This window comes from Cynoglossus semilaevis, chromosome 1, assembly GCF_000523025.1.
Source record: "Cynoglossus semilaevis isolate Cse_v1.0 chromosome 1, Cse_v1.0, whole genome shotgun sequence".
NCBI classification, from domain to species: domain Eukaryota; kingdom Metazoa; phylum Chordata; class Actinopteri; order Pleuronectiformes; family Cynoglossidae; genus Cynoglossus; species Cynoglossus semilaevis.
Genome location: NC_024307.1, coordinates 14,274,534 through 14,285,361, shown reverse-complemented (window position 1 = coordinate 14,285,361; position 10,828 = coordinate 14,274,534). Strand labels below are relative to the sequence as shown.

The 10,828-nt window shown below is 40.0% G+C and overlaps 1 protein-coding gene across 1 annotated transcript in view; it reads left to right on the top strand.

The window, feature by feature from the left end:
• The first annotated feature begins 3,112 nt into the window (after positions 1 to 3,112).
• The window catches only part of nkx2.9 (NK2 transcription factor related, locus 9 (Drosophila)), a 17,154-nt gene continuing 9,438 nt past the window's right edge, over positions 3,113 to 10,828 (top strand). Inside the window, exons 1-3 of the transcript XR_001760102.2 lie at positions 3,113 to 3,233; positions 3,337 to 3,363; positions 8,939 to 9,025. The gene's annotated coding sequence lies outside the window, so the exon portion shown is untranslated. The remainder of the gene's footprint in view (positions 3,234 to 3,336; positions 3,364 to 8,938; positions 9,026 to 10,828) is intronic.

Sequence of the window (10,828 nt, the reverse complement as noted above, 5' to 3'; positions counted from 1 at the left end):
CCGCCTCCGCCCACGGTCCGGTCGACACGTGCTTCTGGTTTTATAATGGTGTCATAATTTTAAAAAATGCCCTTCATCTCTGAGAGACTTCCAGAGATCAGGCCCCGTAAACACCAACAAAGTTCAGCTCGACATAGAGAGAGAGAGAGAGAGAGAGAGAGAGAGACTGACTCAGTCGGTATTTGTTTCAACACGCTCAGCTGCGTGGGGGCTACTGGAAAGTAAACTCACTCCTTCCTGCTCCTTTCTCCACTTTTCCACCCTTTTTTCGTGGGTAAAAGTCCGTCTCCACGAGGACGGACGCGTGGACTGTGTTGTTGACTCCAAGGGTTCATCTGCAGGATGAGCAGACAGGCCGCGGGTGATCGTGGACTCATTTTTCTTTAGTATAATTCGCCTCGGTGTCAGTGTGTGCGCGCCCCCGCCTGCTGCCCTGCTCCTCTCTGCTCCTCTCTGCTCCTCTCTGCTCCTCTGTCCTCCTGCTCCTGCTCTAATGGGTCAAAGGATAATGTTTACCGCAGGGAAACGTGCTCGACTTGTTTCCAACACCAGGAGGTCAGCGGAGGGTTCCACCAGGAGGCTGCTCCGTCTCCTCCACAGCGCCCCTCCGCACCGAGGCCTCACACAGTCAGCGTTGAAGAAAAAAAATACACTACATTTTTTATAGGATGCTGTAAAAAACACTTTGTTTAGTGCGTGTTGTCAAAGAGGAATAACTTCTATAATGTCGCCTGTAATATTTATGACTCCAAGTCAGATTCATACAAACACACTGCGGCTTTATTTGGTGCATTATGTCTTTTTTCTACTTTAGTGACGTTATTAAATACGAGACAATCACATTTGGATTGTTTTTTTTACAAAATATCTACGATTTTTCTGGACGGTTCGGTCATTAAACACGAGGAAAATATCGTCTCAAATTCCCCACAGCAGGTCTTCAGGTTGATTCTCAACGGTGCGATTGAACGCATTGCTACTAAAAACACACACGAGTGTGTGTGTGTGTGTGTGTGTTCACAGCGATGGTCAGAGCCATCGTGCCCGTGAAATGGATATATATTTATATAAAGAAACCGCAAATACCGAGACATGCTTGTTTAACCAAAAAATAACAACACAATTATTCAAATTAATATATATTTATTTGTTTACAAAAATACTGTATTAATTAAAATGTCTACGTGAAAAACTTTAAATCAAATTTAGCTTACAGATGTATGAATAAATGTTACCACAATACCTAAAAGAAATACTTCATAACAGATAAATGATTAATACTTAAAGATCAGCTAAAAACAGTTAAAGGTTAAAGACAAATACGTCATAAATGAGTCTAAAACTATTACAAGTTTCTCATACAGTTTTCTCAAGAGAAATAGATGCGTTAACAAAGTGGTTAACTGTAGTAACTGTTTTATAAAACATCAAGCCAATAAATCAGCCGGAGGATTAGCCTTTAGTTTATGCCCCTGATGTGTCGCAAAGGGCCCGCAAACCAGACATTGGACACGCATCCTAAAGTCGCACAAAGATGCTTAATAATTATTTTCAAAACATCTGAAAACTATCAGTAACATGATCTTTTAAATTGTTTTAAATGTTGTTTGAATAAGAGTTAGAAATTAATAATAATAATAATAGTAATTATTATTATTATTATTATTAACTAAGTGTTAGCTGACGGAGAGGAATGATCACATCATCCGCCCACAGTGGGTACTGTCACTAATGTTTTATTATTAGATAACTGCTAATAATAATAATAATAATAATAATAATAATAATAATAATGCTTTTGCATTTTCTTATATTATTCAATGGTAACAGTAAAAGTTTTTCAAATAAAATATGATAACATTTCAATGAACTATAGTTTCTTACGGCCCTGAACGCCTCACGGTGCTAACAGGCCTCTTCCACGCATGATTTACAGCCTGTCCACGGCTGTCTGTCACACGGCCCTGGACAGGCTGCAACAAATATGTCCCGTATCTAATCGGATTGTTCACAGGAGGAGACGCATCGGTGGAGACACACACACAGGGGAGAGAGAGAGAGAGAGAGAGACGTACTGAGACTTGTTTTTTTTTTTTTTTTCGGTAAAACCTGGTTCACGGTGAAGAACTCTCACCTGAGTCTCACTCTAACGTTCCTGGCTAGTGGTGTGTGTGTGTGTGTGTGTGTGTGTCTACTTCACGGTCCCTCTGTTGTGTAGTAGATATGTAACAATTCTGGAGGAATTTATTAGAATTTGCAACTTTTCATTGTCTACCTTTGTTTATAAATTTGACTAACTTTTTCTATGCTAACTTTGAACTTTTCTAATCCAGATTTTTAGCATTTCTCTTGGCTAACTCCTAACTCTTTTTCTAAATAAAATAAAATAAAATGTAGATACTTTTAAATGGCTTAACCTCAACCTGCAACCTAACTTTTTAGATACTTGGTTACTTTATTCCTGTGTTAGAGCAGATATTTTAGTTATTTTGGGCCTCAGATCTCTGGCCTAACGTTTTACCATCTTTTAGCAATAATTTAGCCTTTTGGCTAACTCCTTTCATTTTATCTAATTGTCTGTTCTTTTCAAACCTTGTATTTCTGTCTTCTTTATATTATCCAACTCTTTGATAACTTTAGCTAAAGTTTAGTAATTGTGATTAACTTTAAGTTCTCATAAGGTTTAGAGCTACTGTACCTTTTAGCTTTTCTTTTAGCCTTTGGGTGTAGAATGAATTTGTGGTTAATTTTATCCTCTCATTGTCTAGATTGATATGCACTTTGGAATGAACTTTTGATCATCTTTAAGCTATTTTGGCTAACACTGAGCACTAGAAATTCGGATAACTGTTAGCTTAGCTTAGATTTGGTGTTTATGGAAAGAAGCTTGACTTTATATTCCTAGCGTAAATATATATCTGTCTATGTCTGTCGTCTAACCTTCATCTTACTTATTTTATTTCTGGAAAATTCAACATGAAGTTTTGAGGGTTTCCTTTCCTTCAGATTAACACGGATTAAAGGTCATTTATCAGATGAACCCGTTGATTTGATGCAGTTTGATGTTTTCATATTTGCTCTGTTTTCATGTTTGTTGTTTCCTCTGTTTAAACAGATGTGACCCTGAAGGACCTCCAGTGTCAACACACACACACAGACAGACACACACACACAGTGGGGAGGTGTGCACTGTGACAAGGATGTCTGTTGTCACCAGTGTCTGTCATAAGAAGGTATGTCCATAATTGTTTTAATTGTCGTAAAGTATCATTCCATGACGAGCTGGCGATCAGAACCGTGATATTTATGTCTGTCTCCTCTGTCTCTCCGCTGCAGGACTGATGGTTTTCTGACCTGACCAAGGTAGAGAAACTCGTTTTAATCTTTTGTAACTCAAAATATTAGTTTTGTCTGGGGTGAAAGTGGCGGGGCGGGGGCTGAGGTTGGGTCAGGTGGGTTTAAGTTTTCATCAAGTTTGTCTCCAAACCTTATCATTCATCAGAGACGGACTTGTCCTCTGTTCTAAGAACAAATACAGTAGGTCTGCTGTTCACACCTGGTGAAGCTGCGAACGTTACAATTATAAATCATCACACAGACACACACACACAGACAGACAGACACACACACACAGGCTCCAGACTCTCATTTCTCTGTCGCGCCGCTCTGATTTCCGTTCGCTGCTCGGAGACACGTGACCTGCAGAGGTGTTCCAGCCAGGTGTCCTCACTGACTGACATTCATTTATTTAACCTTGTTAATTAATGTCTGACTCGAGCCTCAGCCTGAGCTCAGATGATCTTAACCCCGACCTCACCCACAGGCTCAGAAATGAGAGTTTGGACCAAAAAAGAGAGGTCCTCAAAAGGCAGGAAAGACCAACACACACCTGAGTGTCAGGACACACACAGCCACGCCCACCACCTCATTTGTCTTCTTCTGTGTCTCTGTGTGTGTGTGTGTGTGTGTGTGAGAGAGAGAGCGGAGTCATTTTTTATCCCTCTTTATATTCTCTTTTCTGAACACTCACTCGTTGAACATGTGAAAACACGAGGAACATTTTCCAGGTGTCACATCAGAACTGACGAACTGACGAGGAACTCGGTGTAACGAACATCCGGGAAACACGGACATAAACACTGACATTCATGAGGGTTGAATATTTGACCTCTAAAAAATATATATATATTTTCGTGCAACTTTTAAAAACAAATCCAACATTTAGTCGAGATTTGTCCACATTAATATATGTAGTAGTATTTACGTGTGTTACACCGCCACGATATCACACGATAAATAATATTATATTTAAGTATTACATGTTCTGCCCGTTTATGTTTGTTGTTACCAATATGATTTGTCAACAGAATTAGAATGTTTTGCTTTTTAGGAGATGAGAAGCTAAGGCACAACTAAGTCCTGACTTAGAACTGACGTAAACTTACCTGAAGTGTTTGTTGTTGTTGAAGATATATGTGAATATATTTCGATTTTTTTAAATTATCGAAATGAATACTTTTGTAGCGCACGTTTCCTGTGGCTTCGATTAATCAGAACGTGAAAAGTTATTTTCTAGTTTAATTATTAAATCGACTTCATTTCTTTTTATTGAGATACGAGTTTGTTAAAAACAAATTTAAACGTTATTGTATGCAGAGAAATGACGCAGCCTGCGCCATCTACAATACAACGGTAAATAGTAACTGCAGCTTAAATGAATCTTTGATTCTTGTTCGATTTTGGTCATGTTTTAGCCAAAGTGAAAGGGTGTAGAGAAAGAAAAAGTGTGTACGGTTTACGATATTTATGTTTTAATCGATCATTCCCCGTCGATTGTAACAAAAACCGTCAGGAATGAAAAATATATTTTAAAGACATTGTATTAATTCTCCTGCTTTAACTAGAGAACAGTCCTATGCTGTAGGTCAACAGTCTAATGTACAGATCTCATGACACACGATACTGAAAAAACAAACAATGAATCGCGAGCTTAAAGAGCTTAAAATATATTTTTAACACAATTATCACTTTTATTTTTTTATTGTCTATTCCATAAAAACAACAACTCACACCGACATCTGAGTTCGTCAGTAAAGATCCTATAATTCTAGAAGTTTCTTTTCTCCAGCCGTTAAACGAAAGAAATCCAGTTTATATAAATCTGGTGAAATAAAAAGATTATTGTTGCTGAGAAAATGTGGAAAAAGAACCTTTAAACTGTAAAATCCTGTCAAGTGGTTTTATGGACACATACGCGTTTTATTTTGTGAAACTTTATCTACCTGTTTTCTTTTACATTAAAAGGCGCGACTTTTTATTTCCTCAGACTTGACGTGACGTCATGACAGAGACAATGAAGTGTAAAAACAGACGCAGCGGTTGGTGGTACAGTACGTAGGACAGAGGAGAACAGACGCACACGGACATGCGCACTGACGCACAGACGAACAGCTGAGACGTTAATGCAAATCAGTCACGTTTGTACACGACACCAGGGCCAGACTGTGGCTGAGTGGCGAGAAGATTGATCCTGTTAATGAAGGGTTGCAGGTTAGAATCCCTCCCTGAAAATGGCCTTCTCTATAGATTAATTTTCCACCCTGAATTTAACCAATCCCTGGGAGGCAGGGGAAATTAAATTCTAACCAGCAACCTCTTGGAAACAGAGCCAGTCACCTTGACACTACGTCACACTGTCTGACAAAAAACACTTTGATTTAAATTGACCTGAGCAGAGTCCCTGAATGCGTCTTGTTGGCATTCGTTGCGAAGATATTCATCTAATACACAGGACATCTAATGTTTTAGAACACACGTTGATAATATTAATAATAATAATAATAATAATAATAATTATTATTATTATTATTATTATTATTATTAATATTATCAACGTGTGTTCTAAAACATTAGATGTCCTGTGTATTAGATGAATATCTTCGCAACGAATGCCAACAAGACGCATTCAGGGACTCTGCTCAGGTCAATTTAAATCAAAGTGTTTTTTGTCAGACAGTGTGACGTAGTGTCAAGGTGACTGGCTCTGTTTCCAAGAGGTTGCTGGTTAGAATTTAATTTCCCCTGCCTCCCAGGGATTGGTTAAATTCAGGGTGGAAAATTAATCTGTAGAGAAGGCCATTTTCAGAGAGGGATTCTAACCTGCAACGTCAGTCCTTTGAATGCGTCATGAAAAGGTGCAGCGGTCCAGGCCAGAACCATAGGTTGGGAAGAAATATAGCCTGCGCCTCTGAATAACTGACTAAACTGTGGCCGTAAATATCGTGAGTGACTCCTTATCTTTATAAAGAAAGCACAGAGCTGCTCCTCTAACCTCCTCGGCCCGCAGGTTAGCACTCCTCCTGGGTTGACTGACTCTGTAACTTTAGTGCGTCCTTAATGAGGACGAACGCGGGTTAAAGAGCTGTGTTAGTGCCGTGTGAGGGGCCGGGCCCAGACTGGAGGAGAGAGAATATTTACGACTCTTTTAAGCATACATCACTCTGACATCTGTTCGTCTGGCACCTGGCTTCTATTAGTATTCAACATTTCATCCCCGCCCTCCTCTGGACATTAGCTCGCCCCCCGGACCAAGGACACCAAAAGGGTAAAAAAAAAAAAAAGTAGAGAGCTCAACCTCAGTGCACCTTTTTACGCCGCGTTTCCTCTGTGCGTAGAAGTGCAAATGGGGTGTTGACGCAGACCACCGCACCGCCACGATCGTGGGCCGTAGACCTGACCCAGAGCCTGGGTTTGAATTGAGATCCACAGACATTCCTGTAATTAGTCAGGCTTGGGTAGAAGAGCCGAGGCTCAGGTTCTGTCAGTGTTATTAGATTACAGAGCCCGGGCCGAGGCTTCAGTGTGCTGGTAAACACTGAGAGGCTGAGCAGACTCACATGTGGGTCAGTGATGGATCACGAGCCCCGTGATATCTGTCCGAGTCCGCTCTGAAGCCTGACGCCTGCAAAATAAACAGGAGAAATGAGAGAAATCTCAACAAACTCGGTTGTTTTTCTTTGTGCGACCTGCAGGTTCGATTTGAAAGATGCACTCCGTCTCTCCAACGACACAGCAGGCATTTACAATACAATAAAGACCGAACCATTCGTCACTTTCAAACGGAGACAGGAATTTGAAACAATGCAAATAGTAGATCGACTCAGCCTCATTTACAAACCTCTGCTTGTCTGACCTTTCTATGAATGGAAATCAATTTAAATTATAGGACGTTTGAGAAACAAATTGATGAATTTATACATATATAAATCTACCTGTAGTTCTTAAACCCCTGGCCCGTGTGCCACTTTCAGCCCGCAAACAACTTACATGCGGCCCACTACCAGATGTTAGTATAGATTTAATCTGACAGTGGTCCTCAGCTCATTAGGATTAGAGACCCCTGCCTTAGAGGAGAGGACTTGACCCTTGAAGGTTTTGGGTTCAATACCACATCTTCTCTAAATCCCAGATTGGGTTGTTTCAGGAGGGAAATCTGGTGTAAAAACTGTCCAATCACTACGTGGCCCAGTGTTGGAGTGAATCACAGATGAAGGGACAGTGAATATAAGTCTGTACCTATTTGGTCCACTATGCAGTTCAGTTTAATTCATTAAAATCCTCGGGGGCAAGAGGGCAAAACAAAATATACATATGAACCAGAAACGGAGGAAAAATGTAAGTGTAAGCCCCAATCAAATGGTCCACATGTAGGTAATGGGCCGACAGGTAGAAGAATGTGGACCACATAATTTACCTGGCCTAAATCCAGGGGGGTTCAATCTAAGGCTCCACTGGTCCACATGCCGATGTGTTCCTGGGTTACTCCTGGTGGCCCTCTCAGCCCGTGTGGTAAGGTTGCCACATGGTACACATGTAACCCAGTTCAACCAACTGGGAACCCACATGGGCAACACTGGTCTTTTAGACATCGGTGTTAAATGTCAGGAATATCATTCTATATATTTTAAAATTTTATATATCAAATGGGAAAACTACATTTTATGTAAGTGTGAAACTAAAAAGAAGTTTGTGATCAAATACAAGTTAAAATGAACAAACAGAAACCATTAACCAACTGGTACCATGTTAACCAACTGGTACCATGTTAACCAGCTGGTTAATCATGTTAATCATGTTAATCATGTTAATAACCATCTATAATGTGTCCTAACAGCAGCTCGTCCATAATAACCATCTATAATGTGTCCTAACAGCAGAGACTAAAGCGTTCATTAGTCCGTCAGCTCCGTCAGTGTCAACGTGTCGATGTTTGTCTTTATCTCCACTGTGTTCCCAGAAATGACACTGAATTAATAACATGTTCTTTTATATGAATGTGTTTTAATGAGATGTTCCAGACCTGTAATCTCAGCCAGTCTGCTGACGCCCCTGGCTGCTGTCAGCTGAGACGCTCTGATGACGTGTGTGTTTCTCACTGACACTGTAATAAATGACATTCATTCAAACGATGATTAATAAAACAAAGAGTGTTGGGTGTGGCAGCGGAGGCTGCAGCGTCCGTCTGTTTCCTGGAGTCTCACTGTGTCTCCGCACGGACTAACTGATGCTGCTACAACAGGTTATTACAAATACAGTGACGCCATCTGGTGGACAATGTCGTTTTCAAACGCCTACCTTCTCTCTCTCTCTGTGTGTCCTGACGTGAATATCAAAAAAGCCTACATTTGACTGCTCACCTCTGATATTTATTTCCTGTTGAATACTGAGTAAGTACGGAGGCTCTAAAGGGACAGTTGGACAAAAATAGGTGAATAAATGACATCATAAACACTGATTTTCAGACCTCGTTTTATTGTCCTGTGAAGATATGTAAAACTCAACTAGATTTCATATTTATTGTCATCAAAACAGCAGCACTTCTTATTTTGATTGTAGAATTAATGTTTTTAATGTTAATCTCCTTTCTCTTTTCCCACAGTTCCATACTGAGGTCTCAATGTAGGAACCAAGTTCCACGTGGTCTCCAAACAGCTCGTTCGTTGGTTCTACAGACGGCTCCGTAAAGGTAAGTGCTAGTTTTATCAGCAGCGTCTGAACTGAAGTCTTCCAGTCTCTGCACCTAAAGACAGTTAACAGAGCGAATATTTCGTTTTTACACATAAACACTTTATTGACATTTCACGATGTCACGTGTCGCGTGTTCTGTTTAATGAAATGTGAAAATATCTTTTTCTCTGTTTACTTTCTATTTGACTTTTATTCTGGTGTTCCACATACAACATTACAGCGTACGGTAAAACCTCAGTGTTGAACAGCAGGTAAACAAACAGAACTGAGCCAAGCTTTGCTGCGAATACGATGAAGTAACCTTGTTTGTCCAGTAGAGGGCACTCAAGCATCAAACATGTCCAACAACGCAGAATCGAGTAAAATATTTACTGCAGCACGGCAGTATACAGTATGCAGTATACAGTATACAGTACTGCACTGCTGTGTGCTCCATTGTAACGAACAAAAATCCAATCGAAGTTAAAAAGATCTCACATTCTCAGAATCGCCTTGTTTCAAAACGGTGGTTCCCAATTCATGGTGCATGGGCCACTGGTGGTACGTGTGCTCCCTGTATTTGTATGTGGGGGAATCGAATTCCCATCAGGGTTTGGTGAGTTATTTATATTGGACTGGACTGGATAATAATCTTTTAAGTGTTTGTTTGTTTGTTTGTTTGTTTTCTTACAAGCAATGTGACAAGTGAAAAAGTGGGAGAAGAGAGAGTGAGAGAGAGTGGGAGAGAGAATGGGGGGTTCTCCTTCATGTGTGCAGTGTGTTTGTCTGAGAGAGAGAGAGAGAGAGAGAGAGAGAGAGAGAGAGAGACATTGAATCTTAATTCAATAACTCAGCTCTCAAATACAGATTTAAGAATTAAGTTGTAGTACCACTTCACTGTGCAGTGTGTCATTGTACAGTGGTATCTCTGGCTGATAAATACTGTAATACTGTAATACTGTACTGTACTGTACTGTACTGTACTCTCATTACGATTAAACCCTCCTCTTTATAGACGCTCAAACATATTTTAGGTCGTACGAGAGTGAACTGATTACTGAAACACTTTTATATATATACATATATATATATATAATTTTATTCTTATTCTTGATAATGTCTCCTGACTTCAAACAAATAGGGTTAAGACATTATATCACACGTGTCAAACTCAGGCCCGGGGGCCAAATCTGGCCCGGAGTGTAATTATATTTGGCTCGCGAGATCATATCAAATGTGTACTAGAGTTGGCCCGCTAGTATAGAGACCTTAAATATTGGCAGGGTTTGTAGTATTCGCGGTTGCCTGTGGAAAAAAAAAATTACATCAGAAAGAAACTGGAAAGGCTACAGATAAAGAGAGATAATAAGAAACACTGGTGTGTGTTTTATTTCAAATTTAATTTGTCATGTGTTTATAATATTAAACCGTTTTTTCCATATGAAAAAAAACATCTACATTCCATATCTGGAGTGAAGAGAAAACAGGCACAACTCCAGTCAATTTTTCAATAAATATTAAGTTTGGTCCAGGACTTTGTCCCAGTTTTTAACTTTGACCCACAGTGAATTTCAGTTTGACACCTTTGTTCTATTTGATCTAGAATATAATGTAGATTTAACTAAACAGGATGAAATGGTTAATAAAAACTCACTCATCCTTCAATTAGAGTGTAAAACAAATGACTTATTTACTTAAACCCTCACTTTGTGAACCCACTTTAACTGGAACGTTGTCAGTACACTTCTGCTCCGGCCTCAGAACCCCCCCCCCCCCCTCCACTCCCCCCCGCCCATCTCTCCTGCCCCCCCCCCCCTGCCAC